Source organism: Falco cherrug, chromosome 12 (genome assembly GCF_023634085.1).
Source record: "Falco cherrug isolate bFalChe1 chromosome 12, bFalChe1.pri, whole genome shotgun sequence".
NCBI lineage: Eukaryota > Metazoa > Chordata > Aves > Falconiformes > Falconidae > Falco > Falco cherrug.
The window spans coordinates 627,949-645,388 of record NC_073708.1 but is presented as its reverse complement, the minus strand read 5'-3'; the positions used below and the strand labels follow the sequence as shown (position 1 = coordinate 645,388).

Here is a 17,440-nt window from a genome sequence, read left to right as displayed (position 1 = left end):
GGTGCCAATGGGACCCTTGCTTTGCTTATAAAAATATATGTGAATTTATAATGGACAAAGATACAATTATCCCAGAACAGCTTCAGGAAAAACCATCAGATTTTTTTCAGAGGAGGTTCACAGGTACGGATTGCAGTGTATGTTACTGTTCTGTGGTCAGGCTGGCTTTCATTTTCAGTGTGAGGCGTATTCTCTCACCACTTTCGATGGTCAGAAATAATTCCCTTTAAATAAAGCTATTGCATTCCCTAAGTGGAATTAGTCCTTATTTATATGAGTATAAAACAAAGAATAGTCTTACCCAGGGTTTTTAATATTGCCAGTGATGAAAAACTGAGTGCTTGAAGTACCTCAGTATTCTCGGGTCTTTGCAGTCTCTCAAAGTCTGTCCTCGTCTAATCCAAGAAATTGCAAACTCAGTCTCATTGTAACAAATGAAACTATATTCATGGGCCTTTTTCTCTTTTCTGGATCAGGAGTTCTGTCCTCTGCATTCCCACTTAAAGCTTTTATGCAAAGTCCTTATAGACCTGAATAAAACTTGTTAAAATTTAATTATATGTTGTATTAAAAACACATCTGGAAAGGACATTTCTCACAGGTTGGTGTTTAATCATTAACAGTTATTTCTGTTGACTCCCCAACAAAATTACTAAATACATATTCTTTCTCATGAAGGTGGAGGGACTCTCAGATGTGCAGAACTGAAGTTTGCACTGAATAGGATTTTTGAAAGAGCCTCAGTTCTCCCAGCATCTGAGCATATCTAAAGCAGGGGCCTGGTTGTCCTTCTTTACACCGGGTCTCAAGCATGATATACTGGAACAGCATCTCCGCTGACAGTGAAGTGCTTCCTCGATAGATGTGAGCGTATTGTCTAGGCACTGCTGCTAGGACAACCAGCTGATTAGGGGGCCACTGTAGCCGCCAGTTGATGTAATACATGCTTGATAAAACTCTTATCAGAGCCTCGCACACTTTCAAGAATGCTCACAATTCAGCTGGTTTTATCAATATGAAAAAAGCCCCATTCTTTTTTTATTTTACTCACCTGTTGGAAGCAGCCTCTGCAGAGCTAAGTTTTAGAGCTTGAAATCAACATCCTGTCACCTCCTGCTATTCATGCCCATCACACGGTGACAAACAGATGCAGCAGTGGAAATGCCAGGTCAGAGGGTTCTTTTCCCTCTGTATCTGTGGTGGTGATGTGACCAAGTCAGACTGCTCTGAGCTGCTTTGTTTCCCATGCATAGACGTGCACCCCGCGGAAGGAAGGCCTTTCAGGGGCTATGTGCAATGAACCATGTCATCCAGCTTCTGAGGGCAACCACGGAGGAGAACAGGCCATCAGGAATGGGGACAAGTCTGGGGTATCACGTTCAACTGCAACTGTCTCCTCCCAAATGGTATGACTGATCCAAGGCTTCAGTAGGGCACCGCACTCTGGGGTGATGATGATTATTATTTACCCACTGGGTACTTTTAATTAGTGCTATTTAAGGATACGAAATCAAAGACAATCTTCTATTTTTTATAAGAGCTCCTGTATTAAATCTTATTAAGCAAATCATGTAATTTGCTTCAATTCCTTATGCAGCAAACAACTTTCATCAATCAAAAGGGAGTATTTCTTTAACTCATACCTAAATGACAGTCTTTGCTCTGTCCTGCTAAGAAAGATGACCAAAAGAGAACCTTTAATCTTGGAGAAAATCTGAGAGGTGTGTGCTAGGTACACTAATGGTTTACTGATCCTTGAATTAGCATCACCTGCTGTTTTTGCAGCTACTTTGTAAAATGCAGATTAGCTCTCAGATACCTTTCAGACAGGATTTGATGTATTAGGTTGTATTGCCATAGCAGCCCCTATACCCTTCAACTGAGTGGTTACTCAAGCAAAGGTGTGGCACTCCCTTTAGCCAAGAACTCTACACCTTGGCAATTTTTGGCATTTGAAAAGACCTTTGGCCTCTCTCCTTCAGGAGACCTTGGCCATCTGGGTGCAATTCAAAACACCCTGTTATGAGCACACATCCAGCTGAGGAGGAGGGATCATTGAGGGGACTTTTGTACCAAAGATCTGAGCAATGACATGCTTTTAAAATTTTATTATAACGATACTGGGATAAGTGATTTTGTAAAGAGGTAAAAGATGTGAAATGCAGGAGAGAACGTGTTGATTACCCCCAAATGTGCGAAGCTTTGCTGCCGGGACGAGGTTACAGAAAGGCGTTCTGGTCAGCCTTCCAAAATCACCAGGGATTAGTTAAATAGGTTGTAACTGCCAGTGCAAACTTTACAAAATCAAGGAATCTGAGCATATTTGCCCATGCAAGGGTTTGTATCCTCATGTCTTTGGTTTATTGAAAAGCCAGTCTGCTGCTAACAGAATAATTATAGGCAATGCAAAAGTCCATTATCATCTCAATGCTTTTCTGTGTCCCTTGAAGCAAAGGAGAGTACGAGAAGGCTTGATTTTCATTTTAATGGGTTTTTTTGTTTTATCAAATACATCTGTCTCAGTTGTGAAAAGTTGGCTGTAACAAGTAAGAACAGTGGAATATTTGGCCTCAGAGACAGAGTTTCATCAAAAAGTATCACAACTTGATTATACCAGGGGCAATTTTGTAGCTTAAAAGATCCTTTGCAACCTTAGCAAGGTCTACAGAGTGCAGCAGGGGACAGAGCAGAGGAAATCAGATCAGACAGAAAGTGCAGGTACACACAGTACAGCTGGGAGGCTCCAGGCAGGGGGAGGTATTCTGTGCTGCTGATTTACAAAGAAACCAGTTTATAAATCGGTTTACATATAATTTGGTCATCTATCACAGGACATATGCCTCCTGCAAATTGACTGTCCTTTCTTTTCATTTATAGTCTCTGATCGTTGAACAGCTGCGGTTTAATTGTGTGAAACTGGGTTTCAGGATTCAAGATATTGCTCAGATTGTTCTGCAATAAATTGTTCAGATTCGGCAATGTGGGCAGGAGGGAGCCTATGGATGCTGAACTAACCCCATCTCTGCAGCCCATTGTGCCATCACGTGAAGAAAAGATTCTTTCTTCTGGATCAGTCAGGATTTTCCCAGCAGCCAGCACTGTCGCACAGGTGATTTTTTGGATGTGTGCCGCCTCCATTACTTGCCTTTGATTGCTTTCCCCTTTATACTTCTTTTCCTGCTAACTTCTTCATGGCTTGCAGAAGGCATTAGTTTTATATGTGTCTTCTCTGACCTTGCAGACCTCACCCACAAAAATGCTTCACCACAGTATGTCCTTTTATACCTTAGTCATTCTTGCTTACTGCTGTACAAAGGGCATAGCCGATCCTGGGAAACCTTTTTCTGTGGCACGTGATGTATTGTGCATCAACAACGACAAGTCTGCCTCAGGCAACTCCAGCAACCCAGAAAGCATAGGGTTTTTTTATACAACAGCTCTTTTAAAAACAAGTGTATTTCCCACCCAGAGAAACTTTTTTTTCCTTTGATTTCCTGCAGGTAAAATCAGCAGTTGATGCTACACAGAAAGACAAGCCAACAAGACCTTGCTCATTGATAAAAAGCCTGAAAGTAGCAGTAGCTATGATGAATTTGATTTGTACTGTCCATTCATATAACATTGCAGAGAACTTCATGCAGCACCTAGCAGAAAGCATGTTATAGAAGGGATCCTACTGTTACGGCAATACCGAAAGGGCAAGCCTGCCCTCCTTTCGAGAAGGCTGTGCTGCTGTAAGGTCCGCTCCTACCGCTGCATTTGCATGAGAAAGCGAGAAAGTTTATGCCAGGTGTCCTGGAAGGCTCCTCTTGCTAATTAATTTGAAGAAGTAGAAGGAGGAATTTCAGAGAAATTTTGCATATCTTGCACACGAGGCAGGTCATCTTGCAGTTACACTGAGTTCCTAGGGTTGCAAAACATCTCTAGTCTGTGGGGCAGGGCTGCTATCCCCAACAGATTTTTTATTTATTTTTAATTATTTTAAAATAAGTCCAGAATTGAGTGTTTTTCTGGACAAACTGTTGGCAGTTCTGTAACTTTAGACGTTAGGAATGCTAGCACAAATTCCATACATGTTTCTAAACTAGAATTCAAAATGGCCATAACCTCTGAATGTAATTTAAAGAACGATTCAGGATTCAGAAAGAAACCAATCTTTCAGTTTCTCTTAATTTAGGAGCTTGTAATAAACAGGAATTTTTAACTTGTTTGAAATCACCTTTCAAACCGAGCTCCAGCTATAACATAACCTTCTGACTAGCTGCGCTTAGTTATAGTGCCAACAGGTAGAAATTCAAGTGCACAGTGCTCTTCTGTCCTCGTAATAAACTTGAAATCTCTCTATTTTGGACCTCAGCCTGAAATGTTCTGCATGTCTTCTCTCCTCCTGACCTCAGCTGTCACAGTGACACCCTGCATCACACAGGAAAGCATCTTTGTTTTCCATCAGCCTCCATTTTAGTATATCAGGGAGACGAAGAATAGGGGGTTTTAAATAAATGCATTGTTGCTTGTGTTCTGTCTGTATTTCTACTATGCCATGTGTACATAACGCTATCTAGGAAATGGGTACAGACATTGTCTGGAGCTCAGGGAAAAGGGAGGTTTATGAATTACACCTTTTTTCAAAAGAGACCATGCAGAATGCTGCTTGAATTGGTCACAGGGCAGCTTGAGAGAGCTGAGGTATTTGGTAGCCCAGCGTTATATGGCAGAAACCTTCTACCCACATCCCATACAAAGCTTATACTTAAAAAAAATTACAGTAAAATTAAATCTGCAGCTGGCTATTTAGTCCATTCGATATTTTTTGCTATATCTGTCCTTCTTTTACCTGCTACCATGGTGAAGAGGCAGACTCATGCACTGAAGTGGGGAGAACACACTATGTTTAATAGGACAGAAAAGAACTCCTGTCACCTGTTTTCTCTCTGCTTGATAGCGGGTTCCCCACCCTTCCCCCTGAGCTCTGAAGTCAGTTTGAGCAGCAACAGGTCTCCACAAATGTGCTAAGGGGGAACCTTTTGAGACAGCTTCTCAAAGTGCTTTATCTTTTACTGACAAATTGGTGCCAGGGCCAGAACTTAATGAAGTCTTCAGAGAAAAATTTGCAGCAAATCAGAGAATCTCAAAGGTATGGACTTGCAGTAAAACCAGTGTAACAAATGATGTATCTAGTTTTATTCATCTTTTGAAAGGCTGAAAGCTCAGCTTTGTGGCAAGCTGTAATATCACCTTCTTAGCTGCACCCACATGATTATTTTTCAGGTTTCCTGACATTCAAAAAAAAAGAGGCCAGGGCAGCAGCTGGGAGTAATTTGCAGTTTATCTCTCACTGATATCTTCAGTCTTGAAAGCTTTTTGAGCACCTCTGCTAGGCTTCTCAAGAAAATTACCAGGACAATGAAGCAGGGGAGGTCAAGACTGTGTGCCAGTGGTTCTGTTCGAACTGCGGAGCTGTGTTCATGTCAGCAAGTAGGTGCTGCTCTTTCTCCTGGACAGTGACAAAGTTTGCTCCCCCATCGTATGAAGAAACTCAGGAGACACCATGCCTTCCGAAGCATATCTGCAGAGCTGGGATGATGTTTCTGTCACCAGAGGACCTCCAGTGCTTAGGCAGGACCTTTTATGTGACTTATTTACCACAAAAGTGTTTTCCTTCACTTATTCAGATGTAGAAAAGATAGATGAATGGGCAGAACCTTAAGTTGTTATTGAGGATCAGGACAATAGTGATAGAAATAGAGCAGTCTAAGTGGGTTTTCTGAGCACTAGCCATTTGGAGAGAAAATGTAAATTTGATCTTGATTCTGGAGAAATTAATGTAAACTTGCCAAATTTGTCAAATTTATTTTTTCCACTGAAAAAGGTGTCGGCGGAAATGTTTTTCTCAGTTCTCGGAGCCAAGGGGATTTTTTCTCCATTTGAAAACATTTAAGGTTTTCAAAGGAGTTGGTAGCATTAAGCTCTTGGTAGAAAAACACCCACTTCTCAAAAACCACTTTTAGATCACCACTAGCCATCTCAGCTCACAGCCCACAGACTGAACGCGCACATAGAATCAGTAACTCTCTCCCCGATAGATAACGTGTACCAGGAAGCCAGGGCACCGCTCTCTGCTGCTGGGCAGGGGCCAGGGTCACGGCCCTCGCTGCGCCCCAGAAACCGGGCAGGCTGCTGTCCTCTGAGGGACAGACCTCAGCCTGCCGGGAAGGTGTCAGGGCACTCGGGTTACCCTCAAAGCGCAGGTTCAGTTGTATAAATACAAGCACTCATCTTTGGAAACTGTTGCTCTAACTGCATCGTTTTCACCAGCAGTAAAACAAGGCAATAGAGCTAGTCCTGGCTGGTGAGAAGACCCAAGTCCTATGTGTAAATGTACTTTTGTTACTGAAAAAATGTTATTTGGTCAGATGTGAAGGGAGGAGAGCTTAACTCCCTCTCATACCTCTTGTTTAAACTAACTTACATGGCTGCACAGTGGGTGTTTGGAAATCACCTTTACTAGATGTATTTACTGGTAAAAAATGAACACTCAAGAAATCCAGATGTGCTTTGTTATAATAAGAATGTTTTAAAGGGGCAGGTATTCTGGTACACTCTCAGGTCAGGCAAGTTCTGTATCTTTTGTATCGCTTCATTGTTTAACATCAAGGAACTTGATTTTCTCAGCAACATTCATTCATTTTTATGAAACGTAACCAGATACAACTAGGGACAAATGCCCACCATTAATTCCTTTCTTCTGATTCCTGTTCTGGTTTTATGCATAGAACACATGCGATTAGATTTTTACATTAAGCAGATTCCTTATTTGAAAGCTTCCTTAACTTTCAGATTCAGATTTGAAAAAAACATAGAATGAATGAAATTAAATGTTTCTTTTGGATAGCACACTGACAAAGGAAAGGAAATCCCTTGCTGCGGGATATTGCAGTCACGGGTCATGAATGTTTAAGCAGGAGTTACTGCCATCCAGAGGAGAAAAGCCATAAACTGTCATATTTCATTATTTTTTTAAGCATAGAAAGGTAAACCTAAATGGTTGATTCAGTTTATTTCATATTAAGCAATCAAGGAATAGACAAATAATATAAATGTAAATATAGAGGTTTCTGTGGGGTTTTTATATGTAGGTATTTATGAAACAAGGTTCAGAGCAACACTGGAGAAGCACAGTAAGAAACACATTCATAGAGGAAGAAGCACCAGGTCATAAATCAGATTTATTTTCCTTTCTGCAGTTTGAGATATTTAAGGAAGAGGTTTTAGAAATACCTATGCTAGGTTCCAAGCTTTAGACGTGACCCAAAAAGTAGAAAGGAGATGTATGACTTATGCCAGTCCTACCCCAAGCCTCTGGTGCAGCACAGGCAGAGGACGCCTGGGCATCCTGCCCCCCTCCCCGGGGGCACATGGCAGGGCTGTCTGGGGGCTGGAGGCAGAAAGCCCCAGGACACACAGGGGTCTGTTAAATCAGGAGACTGGATGGTGCCATGGACTGAAGGTATTTTTCCACAACTCTTGATAACCCAACTAATTCAAAAAACCCTGGGTGTCCAAGCCCAAATAAAAGGCCCCTCTCTCTGCAGTCCTTCCTTCCCCCCAAAAATGCCAAAACCACAGTAGAAAGCAAAGAAAAAGGTGATTTGGGGAAAAGGAAAAGGGTGGGGGGGAGTTGTTTGTGCCCTCTGCCCAGTATGTCCCTGAAGATGAACGAGAACAGAAGTTCTCAGCTGAAGGGGAAAAATAAGGGAAAAACAAATCAAGGAAATAAGTAAGCTACTGAAATGGGATGCCTGTCTTGGGTGGTCATAGACAGCCACAGGCAGGTACCAAATTCAAGCGTGGCGATACACGGCACCGAAAGCAGTGACGGTGATCCTGCCAGGAAAGGTCTGTCTAGATAGTACCTTGTCTAAACTGTATCTAAAGTTCCTTCTAAATCATAGTGTTTCGGTATTTTTTTCTTTATCGGAAATTAATCTCTGGGTGCTTGTATTTTCCTCGTACCTATGTTGAGTACGAAAAAGCAGCGCCTGTGGTACAGATCTTTACTTCACACGGGTGAAAAATAGCTGCACCCCCTCTGAGCACAACTGTGTGTAACTGCTGCAGGGGGGGGTTACACGTCCGTCCGTAGGTAATTCCGGAGTGCGCTTGGGCCACGCTGCTGGGCCCCCTGCCCAGAGCCCCCAGCCCCTAACCCCCAGCCCCGAGCCCGGTGGCGGCCCCCGAGCCCCCCAGTCCCGCGCCCCCAGCCCGGTAGTGGCCCCCGAGCTTCCAGCCCCCAGCCCCAAGCCCCCAGCCCCCAGACCGGCGGCGGCCCCCGAGCCCCAAGCCCCCAGTCCCGAGCCCCCAGCCCCCAGTCCCCAGCGCCCAGCTCCCAGCCCCGAGCCCCCAGCTCCCAGCCCGGCGGCTGCCCACGAGCCCACAGCCCCGAGCCCCCAGCCCCCAGCTCCCAGCCCCCAGTCCCGAGCCCCCAGCCCCCAGTCCCCAGCGCCCCGCCCGGCGGCGGCCCCGAGCGCAGCGTAGCGCAGAGGAGCCGGGCCGGCAGCGGCCTCTGCTGGCCGCGGGGCGCAGCGCCGGGCGGGCGGGGGCTGCGGGGCCGCGCTGCCCTCGGCCCTGTGCACCGCCACGGCGGCCCCGGCGGGGGGTGGCCGCGGCGTGGGGCAGCCCAGGGCGCCCCGCAGGCTGCAAGGCCGTTTGGCTCGCGGGTCAGGGTTGCGATGTGCAGCCGGGCAGCCCCCGGGCCGGTCACGCACCGGCGGTACCGGGGCAGGGCGGGTGCGGCGGGCCCTGGCAACAGCGACGGGCTACCCCGGCCTGTGCGGGGGCTCCGGGCCGCGGTACGGCCGAAGCCCCGGCGTGCGGCCGAGGCCGGGAGGGCCGAGCAACCCCGGACGGCTCCGGTGCAGCGCCCCACGCGCTCGGCCGTGTCGGGGCCGCCCTGCCGGGCTCAGCCGGGCCGCCGCCCGGGAGGCGAGTTCTGGGGGGAACTTCCCGACGAGAAGGCGATGCTCCCCCGTTGTACAACGTCTCGAAGGACACCTACTCACTTTCCCTTTCAGATTTTACCTACAAATGTATCAAACGTTTAACCCCGGGAGCAGAGCGGAGCCCGGACCCTCTGCCACCGCAGCCGCGTTATTACTGAGCGCCAGAGGCGTGCGCAGGCTTCATACAGCCACAGACCGAACCAGTTTACATTAATTAATACTCCCCTTTCTTTCCTCCAGGGTCTCTACTTAATGGAGGATTTTCCAGAAAGACCCCAGCCTGGGACCAGTGATGTGCCTGCCCTGGCCTCAGGTTTAGTTCTGGCGTAGCAGAGAGGTCAAAAGCAGGGAGCCTTCTCCTTCAGTAAGGTACGTGCCTGATGACCTGCTGCAGGAGTAACTATTGATCTCTGCTCGCAGCTCCTCTTAGAGTCCCGTACGTATCGACAGTCCTGGAACCCCAGATTTAAATACTAGCAGTGCCAAAGACAATCAAGCAAATATGTTAGCTTGCTGTCTGCAAACTTTCCCTCTGCAAAAATATTTCGGTTGTGATTGTTCCCAATGACATTGAAAAAATCTGATAATTTATGATTTATAGACATGCAAAATAATGTAATCTTTTGAAATAGAATTTTAGGGGTTTTAAGCAGGTTTTTTTTTCCTTTCTCATCCTGTATAATGCTGAAATTTAAGGGGAAATGGGAACCTCTCCATTACTATATAATTCTTGTCAATTACATGTATCGTAGTCCATTAAAAAGTCCAGCAGAATACCCTATTGATTTCACACAGTTACCCAATACACAGAAATTTAATGAAGTTGGTAGTGAGGCAGGACAAGCCCCATGTTTTTTGCCACTGTACCAGATGCCTTCAGTATGGGATTGTGTCGTCTCTAGCTCCATCACAAGATGATATATTTCAATAGCATCTGAGGAGCAGTTGTTCTTACAGGCAATAGATAACCCTAAAACAGCAGCATCCAAGAAAAGCAGAGCAGAAATCACTAGCTACTGTTTCCAATTAGGAGAAAAAAAAAAAAACCACAAACAAAAACAAACACCAGGAAGAGCTACATTTTACAGAGCCAAAATTATGTGCTATTTCATAGTCTATTTTTTTAATATTATACTCCAGATAAAAACAAACTTAATTTAGAAATCTGCATTAAAAGATGGAAGAGGCACTGTTGAGATGTAAGGAGGTGCTTGGGCCAGTGCCCAAAACATTGGATATAATTTTCCACCACATTTGTCCAAACAAATGCATGTAAACTTTAAACAAGTTTGGCAAGAGCCATAGTGGGGTTTTTTTTACTGCTATATGAAGGGGGAAAAGTCTCTTGTGCATTGTGTATGCCTTGTAATGGGCAAAATCATTGTGGTAAAATGTGTTTATATATTTTAAGACAATCATGAATCAAGACAATTCTTTGAAGACAATTTATGGCCATAATCTCCTGCCTGTTTCTTAAGTTGCCTAGTCTACATAGCTGCCTAAATGGGTAAGTGCCAAAGTAAACAGTCAGTATTAGGTGATGCCAAATGAAATCATCACCCATTTTAGTGCCCCTTACCAAAGCATGCTCCTTGCTGGCAGCCTTCAGTACGTAAACAAACTGATAAATCATCTTGCTAGTTCAGAGGGTGACAATAAAATTAAATTCCTTCTCAATGCTACAGTTTAGTCATTTGAGACAGGAAATCACTTTTTGTTGGGAAGCAGTACTGCGTAAACCTCAACCAGTTTCCAGAACGATGAAAGGCTCGGGTTGTAGCAGTAATGAAGTGATTATGATGGACAGGAAGCAGAACAGGACAAGTTCCAGCAAAAACTCCATAGAACACAACAGTGAATATTATTCTTGATGTAGATCTTTAATAGGTGGTTCAAAAAATTGTACCAAGATTAATTCTACAAATACATTAAGCTCTTAGAGCCGTTCCTGTAGAATTCTATTCAATACGGTAGGATTTTTCTACAGAAGCACTTGTCTGTGCCCTGCATCAACCACCCTGAGCCCAGTTCTACAGAAGTATCTGCATGAATAAGGACGTAAAGGAGAAGATACAGAGAAGTAGACAGGGAAGTATGAAAACACACACTGTTGTTTTCCTCTCCCACTTCCAGTCAGCTGCAGTATCTCACTATCGGTGAAAGCTGGCAGAGGGATCAGTGACAAGTTGCCACGAGATAAGGCAGGCACAGACTGCTCAGTAGCACTTGGAGAAGTATCTCCTGTGGAGGATCTGCGCCAAAGCTGATTTTGATTCCTCTTTGTCAAGGCAGAGGCTAAACTTTGGAGCAGCGTCAAGTCTATTTTTACGATACTAAGAGCTCCCTGGGAATTTATGAGACTCTCTCTTTGGATTTAATTTATCCCTTCAGGAAGTGTGGGGTTTAGATCAGTCATTTTAAGCCAGCTGACCTCAGTCACCTTCAGTGACAGGTAAACTTAAGCTTAAAGTGAAAGGATCCCCCAGGGTCACTGGTTTCTGCTAAAGGCTGCATGTGTGCTATCGGAATGCTCAAACAATAAGAGAAATGTGATGTAAACTGGGGGCACTTGCTTGGAGCAGTGCTGCAGACACAAACGCTAAACTAATGTAACAACCACTGACGTTTAATTCCAGAACTACTAATTCTTCCCAAATGGTACAGATGGAATTAAATTCAACAATGAATCCCACTTTATAGATGATGATACAAAAGACTAATAGCAATTACCTGGCGAATAACAGTGGAGCTGAGCAGTATTTGAGGCGTTTGCAAGTTGCTCAGAGCAGACTTTAAAGACTGCCTGAAAAGGTGCTGCCTTTGGTACAGCTCACTGTAATCCACCTGTAAATCTTCACAACTTTCATGGCTGTTTTATATGCCAAAAGTTCAATTTCAAGCTGAAATGCTAGCCCCAAGTATTCAGGGTGGGTTCATTAAATTCCCAAAAGCACAGTCAAGGATAAAAAAGCCACTTGCAGAGCTCTCAGACTGTTCATCAATCCACCTGCGGCTTCCTTGCATGTCTGATGGGCAAGGAAGTGTTCCAGTATTTTCAGTGTCTTTGCAAGGCTGTTTGGAAGGAAGCAAAAATATTAGGTGTGTTTGGAGATATTGTGGAAGGCAGTGCATTTCTGGAGTGAGTTTTCTTACTAGTTTATGATTTTACAACTCAAAGCTCAACATTGCAATTTAAGAATTTGTAGTTATTAGAAGATGATGGATTCTTTTCTATCTAGGCTGACTGAATGCCCTATTTGAACACTATCCAGATATTTCATCTAAAGTAAATATCACATGGAATCAGCTATCTGAAAGAAATTAAAATGATGGAATATTTTCTTGGCTGTTAGACATCAGAGAAATCTAGAAGGGGATGGTGCCAAAGTATCTGCCATATGTATGCTTCCTCTCTTCTTATTTTCCTGAATGAAATGTGGTTACCCCAAAGGATATTTGCAAATAAGGAGGAGAGATCAGCTAGATTTGGCTTTCCTAGATGTGGTCTATCTCTTAGCAAGTGTTTTACAGTTTCTATTACAAATTTAAGTTTTTCTCATTAACAATCACCACTTTACATTTTCAGCACAGAAAAATTAAGGATATTGAGGTAAGTTTCAAGCTACCATTTTAGAGTTTTAGGCAAGCGCTCTCACCGGCTCATTGGGATTTCACCACAGGCACCCAGGATTCTGTTTGATCAATCCCTTAAGAAGTAAATAAATAATAAAAGTGCATTTACATATATAATTACAAAAATTTAATTTAGAAAAATTATAAAGAGTAAATAATTCCAACCTTTAAACAAATAGGACAAAACATTGCATTTCAGCAAAACTTAATAACAGCTGTAAAGAAAATATTTCTTTTAAAAGATTTCTGATTTCTTTAGGTAAGTTCTAGAATCATAGACAATTTAGGCTGAAAGGAACCTCTGGAGGTCATGTAGTCCAACCCCCTTCTCCCTTCTCAAAGCAGGTCTCATTTCATCACGTTGCTCGTGGCTGTGTCCGGTCAAGTTGAACCGTGCAAAAACAGAGATTCTGCAACCTCTGATGAACGCTGATTCCTGCCATGTGTTGGTAGCAATCTGCATGCAAAATTATTCTGTTTTTCTATATATAATTTGAAATGTTCCACTTCCTCACTCACTAAACTTTCTGGATTGCATATATACTGTTCAGGAATCACATATCAGAACTTTGCATCTGGTGGTAACTGACAGGTGCCAAGAGGTACCTCCTCCATTTAGTACATACATTTAGTATGAGCCTACAGTGGTAATAATTAGTTAAATAGCTCAGAGTGAAAAAGTTAGCACAGTAAGTAAAATCTTTTGGTGACTTTGTGATTTACAGCTGGTTGGTTTCCTTGTTTACAAAGCTAGGGTTTTTTTTCCCAAGCTTTTTTAAAGCTGTACTTCATTGTCTCTAAATGATTTTCTAGATATTTCATTTAACCTACAGCATTTTGGTTCCTTATCCAAAGTTTTAATGGTCTTTCATTTATGCTTCATATGAAAATGTTGACAAAAGCCTTAGCCAGCATCAGAACCTATGTGCTCAGCCCTGTGCAAATGCATCAAAATTTCTGCAACACTGGCAATTAACTTCTTCTTGTACTTCCCAAATTGCTTTTCCCTTCCTTACGGGTCAATTAGCTCTTTCTGCCTTACCCTGTCTCATTTGTGGTGATTTCTGGGTGGGCAGGAGTAAGATCTCATTCCTTGTTTTCTCTTTACCTTGGAACACAATCCTTGTTTCATACCTAGTGTCATTTTTCTGGCCAAGACTCTGAATTAGCAATGCTGTAATCAAGTTTCCAGATTTAATTCTCTCTTAGGCTTATTGAGGGGTTGATAAAAATCTGTGAACTGTCATTGTCACTGGTATTTTAAAACAGTCCCTTAAAAAGCATGCAGTGATCTAACTCATATTTTTGGACAGACTGGAAACTCTCGCATCACTGCTAGAAGCACTGGTAGCCCTTCCCAGCGTGCAAATCCCACGTGAGTTCCCAGTCCCTGTGCAGACCTCATCTGACCTCTGCAGAACTGGGGACTAGAGGTTCTGCCTCATCCCTGCTGACCTGTCCTATCTCCCTTCAGCTTCAGTCCCTCTTCTGTGCAAATCTCAGGTCAGAAGTGCCAGGAAAGCAGCTGCGATTAACTTTTGTGGCAAAGTGCTACTTCAAGAAACACATCTCAGAGACACAGTTGATCCCTGCTGCTTTGGTCACAGTTACTTGCAGAAAAGGTTTCGATCTGGACTAGTGCTGGGACCCTCTTCTTCCACCTTCTTGGGAGACTAGTGCTGTGCTAGGTCAGTTCCCCCCACCAAAAATGAACATGGGGCATTTTGTTTAAACTGGGAGGCTGATAGTGCTGAACCCATCTATTTGTATAAGCTACCTGGCGATCTTCTTGCCATCTCTAATATAAATCTACTATGGTATTGTGAAATTTTATTTATTTTGAACTTGCAATATTTACCAATGCAAACCATACAGAAAGGGTCCTTTCTAACTTCCATACCGTTTTTCTACTGAGTTATTTGTTGGAAAGATATGTTCATGTATAATTAAATGTGGCTTGCTTAAACCTTTGCAGTTGGTAGCTTAATATATATTTTGTTGTATTTTGAGTACAAAGGCTATATTATGCTTTTGTTGGCATCCTTGCTGGTTAGCATGCCAACTGCATAATTTCGTTCTCTGCTATATGTCAGGATTCGAGTGCCGAGGGCTCAACAGGTGGTGCTGGGATAAAGTTCTGGCAAATCAAATAGGTAATGCAGTTATTTCTTTTGTCAAATTATAATTGAAAACAGAGACAAGTAAAATGAAACTCACATTTTCCTGGTGCAAAACAGAGTATAGAATTACATTCAAATCAGTTTCCATGACAAATACACATTACTACTGGAGCTTGGTCTGTAAATAAACATACAACACCTTAGTTTTGATGTGGAATGATTTGTTCCCTGTAAATTTAAACCTTAAGCATCAGTGTTTAAACAATAACAGAAGGCTAGGGTCCTTCATGAATCTTTCGTCTTTCTTGTACACATTTTGCAGAAAATGTGCCAAAAGCTTTGGGAAAACTTTGAAAAGATTTAAATCTAAAAAGTCAGAGAATTTGAGACAATCTGTGATACATAACTCAAATGTTTTACATCAAGAGTTTCCTGCCATATTGTTTTCTAATCATTTCTGTAGCCATGCTCCCAGCAGAAAATGATAAATACACTGGAAATTTCAGTGAATGTGCTGAATGAGGTGCTGCTTATTTTATGCTTGACTTGGATAATGTTTATTAATCCTAAAATCATAAAAATGGGATAAAGCCTTCTACAACAAAAATGCAACAAATCATAGATGTATAGCTTGGTTTTCCAAAATTGCATATAAAAGACCCATGCACTTGCAAGCCTATCCACTTCACTATTGTAGCTGATTTCTTTACACAGAGATGTTTTCATTTTCCTCTGAGGACCTATCTAAATATAATACATATAATATTATCTACAGCTCCTACAATCATTGTGGTTTTATTTGGTTTTCTGTTCAAACGTTTGATTCAAAGACGTTTCTCCTAAACTATAATTTTCTCAACTCCAGGTTTGGTTTGATCAGATCAGAACCCATCATCCACTGAAGCAGCTTCCCACAGTGGCCTCCAGTTCCTTAGGCTGGTCACAAACATTTTTATGTCCCTTTCAAGCTCTTATTTAACGGAGGGCTTTACCTTTGTATGGGACTAGATGGCACATCCTCTTTCCTCAGTAACTCATTCCATGAGTGATCAGGAGCAAAGCAGCATGAGCAAAAGCGGTCGTATTCAATCCATACCTTGCATTATCTTTACTTTTTATACAACATAGTTACTATTGCTTAGTCCTAGAAGAACATACGTGCCTCTGTCCCACAGCAGCAGGCTGGGTTTGTTGATGCTGGCTGCCAGGGCTGCAGGCGGGTGATGGGACCTGAGGCACACCCAACCCAGTAAGACGTGAGAAACTACTGGGCATGGCACAAGAAATTGTGGCATCTGATAGATCACAGGGTGAGAAGCTGACAAATTTGCAGGTGGTTCTGTGGGGAATTCACAGGTGGTTAAGGAGGAGTTACGTGAGAGACAGCCAAATTTCACAGAAAGCTGGGGGTGAAAACTGGAAATGTTTTGGGGAGTATGATAGTGCAAAGCCAGCAGTACTGGCTAACCATATCAGCTTAGCCACACAAGGCTGAGGTGACCTTGAAATGGTATCAAAAATACCAAAATCCAAATTCAACATCTACAGGAGTTGAAAATGGAACAGAAGTTGACTGGACTCATGGAGAGCTACTAAATCCATGAACCACTAAGCTGTCGGCATTTGGCTAGTCATCAGTTTAATTTCTTCACGCTTTTCAGTATGAAGCCACCTGGGAACAAGACATCAGCTGAGAACAAGGATCCCTGTTCACCATAACTGCCTTCACAATCCCGTGCTTGGACTGACTGTTCCCCCCGCAGAGCTGCACCCAGTTGCCTCAGGAGTTACTCTGGCAGCTTCACTGCAAGGGACTGACTCAGAAGGTACAAAGTATATTACAACCAAAGTATTCTTAAATTCTTTGCTTCTTTAGAAATCCTTTCGCTGCACTACTGCATTTTTAGATTGACCCAGGACATGCCATGAGGACCAATCCCTGATCTATATGATTTGTCGTTAATGTTCAGTGCATGAGAGAAACTGTTCTGTTTTCTTCATTTTTTTTCTTTTAAAGAACCACATTGAATATTTATCTTAAACCTCAGGTAGCTGTTTAGAAAAGAAACAGCTGAGAAGCAGATAATGCACCCCTTTCATGGACAAAAGATTTATGGCTTGCCTGGCAGGACTTCGTACTTACAGAGCTCACAGCTGACATAGCAAACACAAGTAGCACGTAGTCCAGTGTTTATCCAGGGGAATCATGACTGCTGCTCCCACACTTTTTTTGTGTGCAATTAGATCAGCCACGTTGAAATTGGCAAAGATTTAAAACCATGATAAAATTCCTATTAAAAAGGGGGGAGAGAGTCTCAGAGGAGTTCGAATCAATGGGTACCATGCAAAAATAGGTAGGGTATGCATGAACATATCTGCTGACCTTCCGTAGGAGCCATCTGCCTAGCTGCAAGGCACCCTTGCCCCCACGGGAATGGCTGAAGAGTTCAGCCACAACACCGACCACCCTTCCCCTACAGCTGTCAAAACTATTGTAGCTTGGCTGTAGCATATGTGCCATAAACTCCATGCTGTGCCAAAAAGAGAAGGAAAATAGTATGAAACATAGGTATGTCTTTGCCATGGACTACATGTGGCTTGGTGTCACTGACTGCTGAGAGAGAAGGCTTATCTGCATTTTATCACAACTTTTTAGTCGATGTTTAAAACAAAAAGCTTTCCCCCCCC

At 43.1% G+C, this 17,440-nt stretch overlaps 1 long non-coding RNA gene across 1 annotated transcript in view; it reads left to right on the top strand.

The window, feature by feature from the left end:
- LOC114016083 (uncharacterized) overlaps positions 1-17,440 on the top strand; it is a 229,102-nt gene that overhangs the window by 198,054 nt on the left and 13,608 nt on the right. Inside the window, exons 4-5 of the long non-coding RNA XR_008734639.1 lie at positions 9,240-9,368; positions 16,414-16,578. This is a non-coding gene — a long non-coding RNA (uncharacterized LOC114016083). The remainder of the gene's footprint in view (positions 1-9,239; positions 9,369-16,413; positions 16,579-17,440) is intronic.